Here is a 17532-nt window from a genome sequence, read left to right on the forward strand (position 1 = left end):
ACCAGTTACACACAGGCTGGGCTGCCTCTCGGCAAGACTTGGATGTGGACAAGACTGGCTCACCTAGCCCCCGTCCTTGCCTGTCAGCCCCCGTCAGGCAGGGGCTGCCAACTTGCCTCTGCTGCCCTCTGCCCCAGACTAACCTTGGGATACAGGAGTTGGAAAGCCTGGATTTAGCTCTCAATTCCACCTTGCGTAAATGACTTAAACTCTCTGAGCCTCAGTTTTACCATCTTTAAAATGGGGAGAAAACATTTGTGGGGTGCATACAAGATATAAAGAATAAAGCACAAAACATGTTTTTTAAATCATTTTTTAAAATTATTCATAATTAAAATATTACTATGGAATATTTCAAACATATGCTCATGTAGACAGAATAAACCCTCATGTACTGGTAACCTTGCTTCAACAATGATCAACTAATGGCCAATCTTTTTTGGGGGGGGGCATAGTTGTTTTACAACGTTGTGTTAGTTTCTACTGTACAGCGAAATAAAGTAGAGTTCCCTGTGCTATACAGCAGGTTCTCGTTAGTTATCTATTTTATACATATTAGTGTATATATCTTATTTCATCTATATTTCCACCTACTTTCCCCATCCCCCTGTTATTTTGCAGCAAATCCCAGATAGCGTATTATTTGATCCCATTATCACACTTACATGGATGACCTGCTCCCTTAACCAACTGAAACGTATCCAATTCTCAGATTCCCTTTCTGCACCCTTTTCCTCTTCCAGAGTGCCACCATTACCAGCCCAGCATGCACCTGGTACCCTAAACCCCTCTCAAAGCCATTATTCCTACAAAACTGTCACCACTGATAGCAGCTCAGGTTGTAAGCCCTGGAGTCCTGAGAGGTATTTGCATTTTACCAGAGTCTGGTATCTTCAGAGAAAAGAGTGGAACTCTAGGGAATCCCTGGTGGTCCAGTGGTTAGGGGTCCACGCTTCCACTGCAGTGGGCACAGGTTCGATCACTGGTCAGGGAACTAAGATCCTTCAGCATTCCAAGCTCTCCAGGCCCTTGACATCAAGCTTAAACCCTGCAGGAATTGACTAAGCTCCTCCTCTATTGGTGTTTTTCTTCCAGGAAGAGGGCACATGTGGCAGAGAACACCAAGTGAATTAGGTCCTCCTTCAGCCACCGACTGCAAGAGAATCAGGGCTCTCCTCTGCCAGCAGATGCTCTACTGCTGACTAAAGTCTGTGACAGAGATGACTATGAGACTCAGCTGTATTCCCAAGCCCCTGCGGAGTGGATAGAATGCAGGCTCCAGGGGCCAGGAGGCCAGGTTCAAATCCTGCCTGCACCGTTTACATCACATCACTTCTCTGTGCCTGTTTCTCTTCCTCATCTGTAGAGTTAGGGGCTCCGATACTTAGCTCACAGTTGGTGAAAAGATTAAACGAGGTAATACTGTGTCCATTAGGATTCTCTTGGTAACCAGGGACAGAAAATCCAACCCAAGATGCCTTTGGACAAAAAAGGAATTTGGCGCCTTACCTTAAGCTGAGAAATCCAGGGCTGGTGAGAGGGTTCTGCACCCACTTTCCAGTGTGTGGTTTGGAGGGGGTGGTCCAAGGAATTCTCTGAGATGCCAGATGGGTGTCCTACAGTTCAACTCAGTCCTGACCCCACCTACCTGGAAATACCTGTCAGATCCCACAGGTTACGCAACTGCCCTTCACTCCAAGCCCACCTCACTTCAGGTACCATTTACAAGTCCAGGTGTTCACCTATGCTTCTAACCGATCAGCTGTAAATCAGAGATTCCCTCAACCTCTTCCTCAGATTCCTTTAATTTGCTAAAGTGGCTCACAGAACCCAGAAAAACAGTTTCCTTACTAGATTACCAGTTTATTATGAAAGGATATAACTCAAGAACAGCTAAATGGAAGAGATGCATGAGGCAAGGTATGGGGAAAGGGGCGGAGCTTCCATGCCCTCTCCCAGCCCACTACTCTCCCCAGATCATGTGTTTACCAACCCGGAAGCTCTCTGAAAATAGTCCTTTTGGAGTTTTATGGAGGCTTCATAACATAGGCATGATGGATTAAATCATTGCCCATTGGGGATTGAACTCTATCTCCAGCCCTCACCCCTCACGGGAGGTCAGCAAGGGTGCGACTGAAAGTTCCAACCTTCTGATCACTTGTTTGGTTCTCCTGGTAACCAGCCCTCATCCTTAGGTGCTTTCCAAAAGCCACATTATGAACATAACAAAGGACACCTTTACTGCTCTGTTCATTAAGGAAATTCCAAGAGTTTTAGGACCTCCGTGCCAAGAACTACGGAGGAAGACCAAATATTTCTTTTCTTTTCCTTTTTTTTTTTTTTTCAGTATGCGGGCCTCTCACTGCTGTGGCCTCTCCCCTCGCGGAGCACAGGCTCCGGACGCGCAGGCTCAACGGCCATTGCTCACGGGCCCAGCCGCTCCACGGCATGTGGGATCTTCCCAGACCGGGGCACGAACCCGTGTCCGCTGCATCGGCAGGCAGACTCTCAACCATTGTGACACCAGGGAAGCCCAGACCAAATATTTCTATTGCTTATAACAAATCACGTTATCACTGGTGGTCCTGGCTGGGTTTGGGGTTCTAGTGTCAAAATCAGGACTTCTCTCTACTTCTTGAGAGAAGTAGGACTTCTCTCTACTTCTTGGTTCATATTTTATGTTTCAATTTGAGTTTTGGGTTAAAGTGGTAAACAAGATGACAGCATCCGCTTTAGCCCCTGTATCCTTTCAGGATCTCCAGAGAGAATCTCTTTTCCAAAAGTCCTAGGAAAAGTCTCACTGATCCTCATGGGGTCACATGACCATCTGTGAAGCAATCACTGTGGTCCAAAGAAATGAGATGCACTCATTTTCCTAGGCGGAGTCCCTGGATCTGTATGACTGAGGGGAAGGGGAGGGGTGATTCTTAGAGAGAAATTGCAGAGGGAGTTGGGCAAGGTTACCAAAACGAAGGTGGCCCAGCCCTGATGACAAAGCTGAATGTGTTTGCTATAGATGCTTCATAAGTCTTTGGGCACATTATAAAAGCTGATAAAAATGATTTTTAAAAATTCCCTTCTATCTCATGGAGTATTTTGATTCTTTTTCAACTATGTTCTACATATTTGATCTCATAACAGTCCTGGGAGACAGACAGGAGGACAGGTACTATCCCCTTTTGCAGATGAGGAAATCAGAGCACAAAGCAGGTCAGGACTTTGCCCCCTGTCACACAGCCAGGTAATATGGGCTTGGCAGCTGGTGCCACATAGCATAACTGGCTCTGAATCCCCTGGCAGATCCACTGGAACTGGAAACTGAGATATACAGTGTATGGGTTAATCAGGGCCTGACAGGGGGTTTGGATCAGCTGCCCAGGTTTGTTGCAGAGTAAGCAGTCTAGACTGGCAGCAGTCTGGGTGGGTCAAGTACCCATCACTGATGCCCGGGCAGGTGGCAAGGGAGAGAGCTGGTACACAGGCCAAGACCCTGCCACCCCAGGGATACCCTCTCACGACCAATTCCATGTACAACAAGAAACTGGGTACAGGACTTAGTTTTCCTCGTCCCGGAAAAAAGGTGCCAGTCCAAAAAACATTGGGGGGAGGGCTAAGGCTGCGTTTGTTGCCAGGCTGACTTCTCCCGAGGGAAAGTGGTCCCAGAGCCAAGAGTGTCCTTTGCCAAGACATGGAGAGAGAGCAGAATCCCCAGTTAAATGGGGGTGGTTTGGCCAGAGCACTTGGGATCCTCCTAAGTGCTGTTGGGCTCTCCAAAGAGCCTTCCAAAAAACAGCACCCCTCTTCTACATCCAGGCTGTGAACACACTGAATAAAAAAGACAAAGGAATGGCAGAGAGCCAAGGTACCACCTTAATTATCACAAAAGCTAGCATGGGGGATGTAGCTTAGTGTGAGAACAAATTGGCTTCCTAACAGCCTGGAAGGAGGAGGGAGCAGAGCAGAACGTTGCGGATAGCCTTCCCAAGCTTTCCAGTCAGACGTCATTCCATGGCCATGGGCAGTGAGAGTCAAGACCAAAAGTGTGTTCAGGGAAAATCCCTTCTCATGGAAACCAGAAGTGGGGAAAAACAGACAGTGTGGCAAGTTATTCATCTCTCTGGGCATCAGTCTCTCCTGGGTACAATGGATGATGACAGTACCTCCCTCACGAGGACGCAGTAGGGTCCAAGGGAATAATGTGTATGACAGCCCTGACATGTAGTAATCACTCAGTAAAAGCTGCCTGTCTCTGTGTACAGGCCAGGTTCATGGCAGGTGGCCTTGCTTTTCTCTCCAGCACGAAGCCCAGGGCCCCTGTGTCGTGCTATGTTTGTGTATCGCTCTTTCTCTCCAGCTGTAAAAATTCATGAGAATGTGGGTGTGCCGTGGCTTTTCAGTTCTTGCCTTCTTCCCAGGCTGTGTTCTCCCACTTGGGGGTGGCAGGGGGATGGCAGACATCCTCTTCACAGTGGTGAGAGCCCCCCTCTCCCCCCAGGCCCTGTTCCAGCAGAGCCTGGCTCAAAGTTCAAAGCCGAGGTGGCTTTGTTGAGTAATTCAGTGATACTGCCTGCTCGACCGCCATCTAAGGGTACGGCTCACTCCCACACACCCGTTTGCCGAGCATCTGCTGCCCTGTGTTTTGTGGTGTGGAGGCTGGGAACCGGCACGTCGCCCCAACTGACCGCCGTGAGGCTGCGTTTCCTTCCTCTCCCCGCTGCCCTTGGGCTCTGAGTCTCACACACAGCCTCGCTCAGTGAGGTTTCAGATCCACTCCCAGGCTGCCTGGCGCTGACTGCATCTGGATTCACACCAACCTCTTCCTCCTGGGGGTTCAGAGTGTTCTTGGAAGGCAGCCTGGGAAGGGAAAGGCCTTCCCCAGCATTCCCCATCCAGTGGTTGGCTGACAGCGGAGACCTGAACTGCCAAGAGCTCTGGAGTCAGACAGACCTGAGTTCAAATCCCTGGGTGACCTTGGGCAGGCGGCTCACTCTGCTTCGGTTTCCTATTCTGTAAAAAATGTGACAGTAACAGGATCTGCCTCGTGGGATTATTGCCAGGATTCAGTGAGATGCTCACCGTGGGCTGCTCACCCCGTGTCTGGCAAGCGGGAAGCGCTAGAGAGCTGATAGCCCTTGACCATCAGTAAGGGACCTCTCTTCTCAGGAAGGGAGTGAACATGACCTTCTTTTGCCCACCCCACCTCCCAAATTAGACCCCTGTGTAGTTAGTTGCTCTGACTTGACCAAACCCATTTGGTTTTTTGCAGAGACCTTTGAGGCAAGGACTCTATCTCATTTGTCTTGTAACTCCCCTGCCTAACATGGTAGCTGACACTTAAAAAGCACTAAATGTTTTGAGTAAATAAGTGGAGGGTAAAGAGCAAGGGAGTGTCTGGTGAGCAGCATCTGTTCCAGGACTGTTTTCCGAACTCTACACCGTTCTTTCTGCCTCTTTCTCTTCTTCCTTCCCTCCCTCCTTCCTCCCCTCCTTCCTTGCTTCCTCTCTCCTTCCTTCTTTCCTTCCTTCCTTCTGACCTTCCTTTCCTTTTTCTAAATGGAAATAGCTTCCTTCTTTCCTTTTCTTGTAATCCAAGCTGTGAGAGCATCCCTTGAGAGCCCTTCACCCAGCCTAGAGAGCTTCGATTCCTCTTTCAAATTGAGTCTGTCCCCTGACTCATTCATTAAAATGCATAGGGCATGTGACCAAACTGCATAATGAGTCTCTCATGAGGAAGGCTCAGAGGCACAGACATGCTGCCAACTGCAAAGGCAAATACTCCCCCCCCCCCCCCCCCCCCCCCCGCTCAGCTGTGGATCAGGCTCATTGGCCGCCATGCCCTGGGAATGCTGGGGGCTGCCGTACATCTCCAGTAAATCAGCCAAGCCCTGGAGAACTGCAGCCTGGCGCGGGCTCTGCAGTCTTGGAAGCTGCGTTCCTTTGGAGGATCCAACCCATGACCTTTTCTCAACCTTCCTCCACCCCCGCTTCACTTAGTTGTTCATTTATTTCAATATATTTTTAACCACACAAGTAGTAAGTGAATATATTCTTATTATAAAAAATTCAAACATAAAAGCAAGGCTCCTATGATAATTCCCCAATACTGCTACCCCTCTCTGAGATAGCCTTCTTCCAGTGTCCTCCAGCTGCTCTGTAAAAACACCCTGTAAAGGCGATTTGGGGACCCAAACACCCTTTTGCCCTCCTGAAGGCCTAGGCCAATTCTCAACAGAACAGCCAACATGCATCTTGGACCCTTTCTCAGCCCCCTTCGTAGCAGCCCTCCAGTCCGCCATGTGTAATCCCCACTCACTCGGGGAAACTCCCCTGAATCCCATCCCTGCAAGAGAACCCTACCATCTACACTTAGGAAGAAAACAGATAAGCCAGATTATTCCCTGATGAGACAGTTAGGTTTAACTGTTTTTCAAAGGTGTCTGCACTTTCATTTGGAATCTTGTGGCATTCAAGGTGTCAAAATCCACTGATCATCATGGTGGCCTCTCAGGCACCAAGGCTGCCTGTGTTCCACTTCTGGGGAACGAGCCTCTCCGAACCCCCTAAATATGTCACTTGGGTAATAACCTGTTCTGCCAGGGTGTGGCCTTGGGAAAATCACTAACTTCCCTGGATCACATTAACTGACCTGCAGGATGGGAGTAATACTAGCACCTCCTTCATTGGGTTGTTGTGAAGCTTAAATGGAACTATCAACGAAAAGCTTTTAGCGTTTTGCCTGGTACATAGTCAAGATGAAATTAACTTTCATATCATGGTCAGGAATTATCCTCATCATCATTAGTTTTACTCTAATCCATAATACTCCAATTCATTCATTCCAGAAGTATTTTTATTGAGCACTTACTACGTGCCGGGCACTGTCCTTGATCCTGGGAGTCCAGCAGAGAAGGAGTCAGACACAGTTTCCACCCTCCCAAATGTACTGGACCTTTCTGTTTGATAAGCACTTTGTTCTCAGTTATGTCATGTGGTCCTCACTGATGCCTTTTAGTCAGGCAATGACCATATGATTTTCCCCGTTGTTTAGGTTTAGAGAATTAAACTAATGAGACAGTTAGAAACTGCCCACCTACAACCTGATCTAGGGTCTTTCTGATTCCAGTCTCTTGAGGTATCAGTGATTGTTCTGGGGTGTGGGACTGGGTGAGGGGCTTTTGGGCATCTCTCAGAACTTGAAAGCCCTGACCCCACCAGCAGTAGCACAAAAGAGAGACAGGACCGCCCTCCGTGTGCCTCTGAGAATCCCAGTTAGTTCTGTCCGTGAAATCAATCACCTGGGCCTAACAAGCTTTCTCTGCTTGGTGCCAGCTTCCGGGGCCTTTTTATCAATGAAAAAGTGCTTGCTCCATCCAGCCTGTGACCCATGGGCCTGGCCATGACTGCAGGCATCTTAGCTGTCCGAGTGCACTTCCCCCTGGGCTCCCCCCAGAGCAAGAGAGAGAAGGGCTAGGACTGTGGGTTCAGTGACCAAACTGCATCTCCTTGGGGAGGTGCCAGGACTCCCAGCTGGAACGGGGTTCTCTGCACACAGCCAGCATCCCTCAAGTCAGGGCCAGGCCGGGCAGAGAGAGAACAACACACAGGAACTAGAAGTCTATCCAGGGCAGGCCTGGCAAAGACCCCAGGGAGAGGGCACTGAGGACCAGCCACCACGTGGATGGACCCAGGACGTGAACAGGGCTCTGCCGGGGACATTTTGCTGCCCCCATCACTGTGACCACTTGCTCCTGCCCTCTGACTGCAGGTGACAATTCTGAACCGGCACAGCAGCACGTGACTGGTGAAGGGTCCCCCACCTCCAAGGTCAATGCTGCCTAATCCTCATGGAAACTCACACACCCCTGCCCTTCTTCAGGGTCCTTTATCCACTCTGTCTTGACAAGCCCACACCCTTCCGAGGTGTGCTTCACACCCACCCCAAGAGTAGAGTATCATTTTCTCTTTTATTGAATCCAAGTACACAGGATCATTCATAATCTTTGATTCATGACATTCTTTCGTCTTCATTTGGACCCTGCATAGCATGCATCTGGTTATTTATTATTTATTTATGTTTACGTATTTATTTATAATACAGTAAACACCTGTGAACCCACCACCCACTTCTCCCTATGTGTTTCAGCCCTTCCCATCACTTCGCCTCCCTCACCCATCCTGAATCTTGACTTTACCATTCATTGCTTTTCTAAAAATTAATTTTAATATGTTTTCCTAAAAGTTGCATTGCTTAGATCTTGTTTTTACCTTGCTTAAGAGAATATTCTGCTGCATGTAGTCTTCTGAAATATACTTTTTCCTCAAAATATTATATTGCTAAAATTCATCCATATTGTAGCATAGAGCTATGTATGGTCCCTTTGTCTTCTTTATCACATCCCATGAGTACTTTTTATTTTTTTGATAGGTAAGAAGTGGATTTATTTAGAGAGATACACATTCCATAGAAAGAATGTGGTCCATCTCAAAAGGCGAAAACTGCCTTGGGAGAAACACACTCCACAGACAGAGGGTGGGCCATCTCAGAAGGTGAGAGGCCCCACAAGTATTAATTTATTCTCCTGTCAATGAACGTTTGAGTCGTTACCAGCTTTCCACTCCTTTGAACGTGCTGAGCTGAACGTTTGGCACACATCTCCTGAAAAACAATGTGAATGTACCCATTTACCATCTCACCAGCAAGGAACGTGTGAAGATCTTATTGATCTACATCCTCTCCAGTACTTGGCATTATCAGGCTTCTTAATTTTTTCCAACTGAAAGGTTATCAAATGGTGTCTCACTGTGGTCTGTTCATTTCTATTGGCCATCCAAGTATGGTTAACAATGATTAGTGGTGCAGTGGGGATCACCCTGCCAGGGGGCCATGAGATTTAATGAAGCACAGCACGCTTGCCAAGCCTCTCCCAGTTGGGACCATGTCATTGTCTCGTTCAGCTGTGGGTCCCCAATACCCAGCACGGTGCCTGGCAACTCATTGTTATCATCACTGTGATCATGCTAACAGCAACGATAATAATAGATTAACAGGTATTGAGCACTTACTAAGTGCCAGGTGCTATCCTAACTAACACCTTTACTTTTATTATCTTGTTTCATCATTTCAGAAACCCTATAAGGTAGGTTCTGTATTACCCTCTTATAAAAGAGGGGGAACTGAAATTAAATATCTTTCCCAGAATCACACAAATAGTAAATGATGGATCCATTCACCATACCTGGACCCTGGCATCTGACACCCAAGCCCTTAACCGCTATATTATAGGTATCCAATAATACTTGAATGAAGTGCCTTTATTTACCGGTAACCAGAGGCAGGGTCAGATGCCTTGGCACTTTTACTTTTTATCTCCTATCAGATATATTTAACATGCACCCAAATTTTGGTTATAAACAAAGCTTAGAAGATTTTTATAACTTTACTGTAGTCAAATGTAACTCATTTAATTTATGATTGGTTATAATTTCTCAGCAATTCTTATGCAGACTTGAGAACTCTCACTGTGAGAGAACTCTAACCTGCAAATTGTTCTTAAATGTCATGAGATGTTTATGAATTTCTCCTTTACCAATAATTCCCCTAACCCTGCTCTATTTTTTCCTCTTATCAATCACACTTATTATCTCTAACATACCATATAATTTGCTTATTTTTGTGTCCGTTATTCACCCACAAGGGCAGGAATATTTGTCTGCTTAGTTCTGTCTATACCTTTAATTGGCTTAGCACCTATGTAGCCCTGAAACTATAGTGCCTGAAACTATACCTGGCCAGAGAAACAGCTCAGCAGATCTTTGGTGAATGAATGGCAGAAGTGTACGCTTCCAGGAATGAATGACTGAGTGAATAAGCCAACGAGTAGTAAATTGAACAGTTAATGAAGATTGGCTATATTATTTTCATTTGGTGGTTTAATTTTTTCTTTTAGAGCCAAATCTTTTTTTCAGGGTTCAGGTTTCAAACACTTCTGTAGGCCCTGGGAGGCCAGAGATTTTGTGTCTCTATGCCAGATGGCTAAAACAGTCCTGAGGATCCAAAACAATGTTTTGTTGCCTTTTCCTTTATCTCTTAAAAACCAACATCAGCAATGAGCAGCCTGCCTCAAATGAGACTGGCAACAAGGCAGGACGCATTAAAAAAACAAAACACAACACAACAAGACAAAAAACTCCTGGCAGCATTAATATAGCAATTTTTCTAGCAATCTCCATCAGTGTCCAGGTCCAGCGCACGCTGTTATATGTGCAAAACATCTGACATATGCGTAACAGGCTTGAACCCCTGGCTGTTGTTTGTATTTCCAAACTGGGGTGCACTAGATAAATGCAGGAATCAGGAACCATCCCTCCTAGTCAAGCATTTGTGGCTCAGTTCTCAGAGCCAGGCCAAACGAGTAATTATAGCTTCCCTCTGTGGTGTACAGGGCAGGAGGCTGATTTAATAAAGGAAGCCTGCTGTCTGTCTCCAGCCTGGCTCTGACTCATGGGACCAGGGAGTCCCAAACTCGCTACCCACAGAGGGCGGGCGAGCAGCTGCGGAGGGTGGTAGGTGCGGGTGGCCGCCTAGAAAAGCCGAAAGCCCAGAGAATGAGGAAACTCCCTGCTTGGCCCTGACGAACCTGCAGCTGGAGCCAGAGGAAGTGAGGCTCAGACAGCGCAGCTGCTGTTCCAGCAACTGCGGCCCCTGCCACACCCTTGAAAGGAGGCCCCCGCTGCGTGGAGATGTAAAATAAAATGGGTTAGTAATTTTCACATTCGGGATTAATTGGGGGAGAAACGAAATCGCCTCTATGAGGGACGGCTGCCTTTGCGTGCTAGGCCGGTGGCTTGGGTTTCTTGTAGGAGCCTTGGGTGGTTGGAGTCTGGAGAGATGAGCGCTCTGTCCTTTTGATTTCCCACTTGGGCAGGGGAGGCAGCTAATTAGGTCTTTACAGCCACAGTGGCAGTTTGACCTGGGAGTGGCTTCAGCTCCGTGAGGGCGACAGCCTGCTCTGGGGAGGATTTGGACTCCACCCTAGTCGGGTCACCGGCGGTCATTTTATCCTTCCTTCCGTCTCCTTCTTCTTCCTCCCCTGGCAGGCAGCCAGATGGAGACAACTTGCCCTCCTCCTCCAGGCCCCGTGGGCCAGGAGATTCCAGCCCGCACCCCTTCCCTTCCCGCTGAGTCATCCACCTCCCGGTCAGGTGATCCTCCCCTGGGCCCTTCCGAGAGCACCTTGACCCATATTCTGAACTCTCCATTGCAGCAGGTTCGAATCGTCCTGAGAGAGGGCCCGCCAGGCCATTGGGCAGGGGGCCCTGGTGCCGCTGCTGGCAGCCCCAGGCTGCAGACCAGGCGCCCCGGGCAGTAGGAAGGGGGTGCTCCCCACTGAGAAGCACCAGACAAGCCTGAAAACTGGAGAGTTAGGAGGCTGTGTGCCCGGCGGGGGGAGGGAGGTGTCGAGTTGAGTCAGCTGGGAAAGCTGACAGCCACTGGGAGACACACGCCTCCTCCCCTCCTGCTTCGGGCTGGTGGCTCCGTGCCAGGCCCCGACTGAGCGGGCTGCCGGGGACAAGCAGGGCAGTGAAGGGCACATGCGATCCCGGCTCCAGGGTTGGGTGATACTGCTGTCCAGGGGAGGGGAAAGGTGAGGAACTATGCAAATCGTGGGATCAACCTAGATGACTCATCGGGATAATCCCAGCCGAGAAAATAGCTCCACCCCACCTCTACCCACAAGGAACAAGTTCCCGTCCCCAAATCACCCACAAAACAGCCTCGACTTACTTTGTCTATGGGTTCTTTGTGCAGTTGCGGCCTGTGCACTCTTTGTGTCCCCTGGATGTGAGGATAACGGGGGCGGTGCTGTGGGAAAGGAAATCAGCAGGGAAAGGTTCAGAATCAAACTTCAGTCACTGTAGGCCTCAGTCTCCAATCTGTCACCGGGGGCAGGGGTTTAATAAAACCACACTACGTACATCAAATGGTGTGAGCATTAGGTCAGATGGCATGTGTAGAAATATTCCATTAATCATGCATAATTACGCGTAACCATACGATGTTCTCTTTTCTAGATTGTTATATCATTCCCTCCTTCTTCTTTTTGTTTTTTTTTTCTGAATTGTTTGGCTGCGCCCTGCAGCACATAGGATCTCCCCCGACCAGGGATCACACCCGCACCCCCTGTAGTGAAAGGGCAGAGGCTTAACCACTGGACCGCCAGGGACCCCCCCCAACCCCAGCCCCAGCCCCTTCTGAGAGGATCATTTTATTTGCTGAATGTCCCAGACATAGAAGAGCCTGGCCCTGGGTGTGTTCACAAATGCAAACAGAAAACGGTAGTTTCTGGCTACTTTGTGGTCTATCAAGTCTAATGCACAGCCCCACGTAGCATGATTACACACCACCCACGGGTTAACTGTACATCATTTTATTCTTCATATCAAGAAAAGCTGTGCCTGTATCATAATTTGGATAATAATCTGCAGACTGGAGCAAAGTTCATTTTTAAAATCAGAATGTAAACTTAAGAAGTTACTGCCTGGGGCACAGTGAGTGCTAGATGGCAGGGCAGGTGCGGGTGGAAGCAAAGACGAAGGGAAGAGGGAAAGAAGGGAATTAGTAACTGTAGGAGCAGAGCTGGATTTACCGGGAAGCTAATAATGCTTAAATTTCAGGGCCCTTCATTTGCATGCATTCCAAGGCCTGGTACCTAATTTTTAATTTGTAATTACGTATTCCTTTCCTAAAAGCGAGCCCGCAGTATTGTATACACTTCAGGCCCCACCACACCTGGATCTGTCCCTTTCCAGAAGGTCTCTGAGAGACTCAACCTTTGTTCTTGTATAAGATTCACAAGCACAAAAGAAATGCAAGTGGTATGGGGGATGTGGCATTTCCACGTTGTCTCCACCGTGAGCTCCAAATCTGAAATTTGCAGGAAGATCCACATGTAAGCCAGGCAAGCACAACACCCTAAGGAATGGGATGTAGAAAGAGGGTGGAGGTCAGGAATGCACAGAATTATTGGGCCAATTCCAACTGACTTCCCGAATCCACTGTGGTAGTTCCAGGACTCTGCAGTGTCCAGGTTTGAATCTGGTTGCACAGCATCGGGCAGTGGAAAGACAGTGGCTTGCAATCTGGAAGTCTCTAACTAGTCCTGGCTGGTCTTCTCTAGTCCTCTCTCATTAACTAGCTATGTGACCCTGGTGGAGTAACTTAACCTCTTTGGGTCTACATTTAAGGTAACGGTGGGTGCTTTCAGAGGGCTTTGCTTAAATTGCCTTTTTCATCACTGTATTCTCATTGTTGAGGCAATGTAATAATAATAAAAGTAATAATTAGTATTATTTTGTATTAATAGCAAAAATTTACATAGTGCTTATAGATGTGGAAACTGAAGTACAAAGCTGTTACTAAGTTTCCCCAGGTCATCCGTCTAGTACACGGCAAAGCTGTGATTCAAACTCAAGCAGTCTGGCTCCAGAGTCCCCCTTTTCAATCACTTTACATTTTAAATACATATTTTTTTAAACTAATAGATTTTATTTTTTAGAACACTTATAGGTTTACAGAAAAATTGAGAGACAGTACAGAGAGTTTGAGGAATGAAGCAAATCAGCAAATGAAGTATCCTTTGATTGAGACCATGATTCATTACCCAAGGTACATGGGAAAGAAACTGGTGAGCTCTCCATTTTGTATAGGTTACTCCACCTAATTCTCATAGCTAACTACTTTGTTAAGTAGGTAGCATTAACAGCATTTTTCAGTGAGGAAACTAAGGCTCAGAGAGGCTAGGGGACTTGTCCCAGGTAATGCAGCAGATGGAGGTTTAAGACTAGAAAGTTATGATGTATCGGATCCTAAAGATATGTTTGCCTCTCTGAAAACTTCGGAATTATCACCAAAAGGTATTTTGTCTTATGTTTATTTCCCTAACGTTCACCTCTAATGCCACAGTTTTAAAAATGCTTTGTAACCTTTTATATCTTTTGGTCCGGGAAGGTGGGTGAGGCAGTGATTATGATTCCATTTTATAGAGGAGGCTACTCAGGCTGTAAAAATTAAGATCCTGTGATAAGTGCTGAGGTAGAGTCAGGACTGAAACACGATTTGTTGACTCTCCTCCCTTTTCATTCAAGCATCCCTCCATCATAAACTACCTCATTGCACGTTTACTCTTGCTAAGCCCACACAGAGGAAATACCTTGTTTGCTATGAGTCCCCGAGGGACTGCCTCTCTTCCCAGAGGCCGGCCAAGAAAATTTTTCCAAAACCGAAGCTTTGACTTCATTTAAGTCCTTTACTACATGTTTGGCATTTTATCTGCTTGGTTGCCAAAGCATGGAGAGAAAGGGTTAACTGTGCCATTTTCTTTTCCCTCCTGTACTGAACCAACCCAAGGGGGAGTTGGCCATTTTCAGTTAAAGAAGGTTGTGCCTGATTCTGATGGCACAATCAGAAACTGCATTGCCAGTGTTGGAAACCCATTTCATGATGGCAGCAAAGAAAGGGTTTCCACTCTGCCCTCAGCTCTCCGGCCAATATAAGTATACTTCTGAAGCAAGCAAATTATCTTTGGCACTTCCCCTTCCTTGACAGCCTCAAGCTGGAGGCACCCAACTTATTACCCCAGAGCAGAGCATATTCTTTTTCGTTCGTTTGTTTGTTTTTACTTGATCTTCTTATTTTGAAAAAATTTCAAACCCATGGAAATGGTGCAAGAATGAGGTGTCATAGATTAAGAAGGGCTTACTTAACGTTTTTATTTTAATTTTCTATACAATTTTTAAAGATTACACTCCATTTACATTTGTTACAAAATGTTGGCTGTATTCCCCATATTGTACAATACATCCTTGTAACCTGTCTTACACCCAGTAGTTTGTACCTCCCACTACCCACCTCCTGTACCGCCCCTCCCCCCCAAGAGGGTTAATTAACTTTAAAAACCTTATTTAATGTAATTTTTTAAATTTTAAAATATTAATTTTTAAATTTTGACTAGGAGTTACATTTGTCTGGTTCAAAATTCAAGAGGATATACAGTGAGAAGTCTCTCCCAAACCTTGTCCCCCATTATCCAGTGTCCTTTTCTAGAAGAAGCCAATGATTCAGTTTATTATGTACCCTTCCAGAGATATTTCATATGTATACAAGAAAATATAATTGTATGCATGTATTCTTGTTTTGCCTTTTTTTCCCCATGATAGCATACTCTATTATCCCACATCTTGGTTTTGTATTTGAAATCATTCTAATTCCATTCATAAAGAGTACTCTCAAATTTTAAAAAATGATTTTATTGTATTCCATTGTTTGGGTATTCCATAATTTGGTTAGCCAGGTCCCCAAGGTCATCACTTAAGTTGTTTCTAAACGTTTGCCTTTACTGACAGTACTGTAATGAATAACCCTGTACGTGTGTTATTCCTTAGGATAGATTGTAATAGAGACCAGAATTAAGGTTCTGCTATGAGATTATGTCCGGGAGGTTTCATAAGTTCAGGTACTTAGAAGGCAGGTCATTCCTTGCCTCTGTTCTACACTCCTTTGATCTGTGATTGGTAACCTAATCTTACATGCTCTAGGTCTTTAAATTTTCACTGGTGCTATCTCCAGTCACAGCAGTGATAAAAGAACTTTTCAGCGTTTTCTCATGCTAAGATGGTCTGTTTCTCACTGGTCTCTGGTGCCCACCTCTGCTCAGAACATTGGCCATTTAGTTCAACAAATAGTACCTGTGTTGCTACCATGAATCTAAACTGGTCTGGGACCCATCAGTCAATTTGTGTTCTGACCTTGGTGCCAGGTTAGAACACTTGAACCAGAAGTCCAGGCTTCATGCTGTTTGTATTTGAGAAATAAATCAAAGTTTCCCAAGTGTGCTGTTAGAAGAATTCAAAGAAGCATGGTAAAAAGGTATAAATACCACCACCAACAACAAAAATGATAAACAGTTATTTCCCAAAGGACAGCTGGAAGGCAGTGCTGCAAAGTTAAGTAGCCAGGAACATCCTCTGCTGCTTTTTCAAATTAGGTCTTGTTACATATATTTACTAGGACACATTTCAGATAAAGAACTAAACTCCATCATTGTTAGCTCAGAGGAAAAGAAGAAAGGTTCATAATCTAGTTAAACATGCAACTGCCACAATAAGCACACACACACACCACACCACCACCATCACCATACCCCACACCCCACACCTTACATGTGGTGTGGTTACACTGTAGCATTTTGGAAAAAAAAAAAAATCAGTCTCATTTAGCATCCTGCTTCCCAGATGGGCTACCCTACATCTATTCTAAATATTAAAAAAAAAAAAGACTGTATTTCGTCCTTGAAAATATTTAGGAAAGGAAATACGTACGTTCGTTCCACCAAATATATATGTATATAAAGGAAAGATTACATCAAAACTTCTGAGCAACCTTCCAGCTTTAAAATATGTAGTCACTCTCATCATCAAGAAGTTCTCCTTGGACTTCCCTGGTGGCACGGTGGTTAGGAATCCACCTGCCAATGCAGGGGACACGGGTTCGAGCCCTGGTTCGGGAAGATCCCACATGCCACAGATCAACTAAGCCGGTGCGTCACAACTGCTGAGCCTGTGCTCTAGAGCCCGTGAGCCACAACTACTGAAGCCCACGCACCTAGAGCCCGTGCTCCGCAACAAGAGAAGCCACCACAATGAGAAGCCCACGTGCCACAACGAAGAGTAGCCCCTGCTCGCCGCAACTAGAGAAAGCCTGCACGCAGCAACGAAGACCCAATGCAGCCAAAAATAAATAAACTTATATTTAAAAAAAAAAGTTCTCCTTTCCATCTGTTAACTATTTTTTAAAATATATTTATTTATTTATTTGGTTGCCCCAAGTCTTAGTTGCAGCAGGCGGGCTCCTCCGTTGCAGCACGTGGACTCCTTAGTTGTGGCATGGGAACTCTTGGTTGCGGCATGCATGTGGGATCTAGTTCCCTGACCAGGGATCGAACCTGGGCCCCTGCATTGGGAGTGCAGAGTCTTAACCACTGCGCCACCAGGGAAGTCCCCTGTTATCTATTGAAATAATTGTCACCCGAGGCTTGAGCATGATACGTGACAGGTTCATTTATTTCATAAACCTTTATTGAGTATCTACTGTGGACCAGGCACTGCCACAGCACTGAGGATGTGGTGGACAGAGATCTTTATCCCGTGGGGCTTATGTTCTAGTGGAGGTGGAGAGACAGTAAACAACAGCAAAAGATACAGTGTATCACATGATGCTAAGTGATATGGGGACAAATAAAGCAGGGGACGCAGTAGGGAGTGTGGGGACGAGGGGGGAGGGTCACATTTTTAAAAAAATTAATTATTTTATTTTGGGCTGCGTTGTGTCTTCATTGCTGCACGCAGGCTTTCTCTAGTTGCGGTGAGCAGGGGCTGCTCTTCGTTGTGGTGCGTGGGCTTCTTATTGCAGTGGCTTCTCTTGTTCCGGAGCACGGGCTCTAGGCACGCGGGCTTCAGTAGTTGTGGCACGCAGGC

General features: G+C 46.5%; 1 protein-coding gene and 1 non-coding gene across 13 annotated transcripts in view; one reads left to right on the plus strand and one right to left on the minus strand.

Annotated features, from left to right (window-relative positions):
• The window catches only part of CHD9 (chromodomain helicase DNA binding protein 9), a 242082-nt gene that overhangs the window by 18347 nt on the left and 206203 nt on the right, over positions 1-17532 (plus strand). Inside the window, exon 1 of one of the 12 annotated variants that reach the window (XM_032611966.1) lies at positions 8442-8547. The exons of 9 other annotated variants lie outside the window; for them this stretch is intronic. The gene's annotated coding sequence lies outside the window, so the exon portion shown is untranslated. Of the gene's footprint in view, positions 1-8441; positions 8548-10498; positions 10757-13644; positions 13667-17532 lie in introns of those variants that run through there. 2 more of the 12 variants (XM_032611959.1, XM_032611965.1) reach the window with 2 other exon arrangements.
• Positions 16980-17051, minus strand: TRNAG-CCC. The gene has a single exon. It is a non-coding gene; the product is annotated as a tRNA-Gly (tRNA).

Source organism: Phocoena sinus, chromosome 19 (assembly GCF_008692025.1).
Source record: "Phocoena sinus isolate mPhoSin1 chromosome 19, mPhoSin1.pri, whole genome shotgun sequence".
In the NCBI taxonomy this organism is placed as follows: Eukaryota; Metazoa; Chordata; class Mammalia; order Artiodactyla; family Phocoenidae; genus Phocoena; species Phocoena sinus.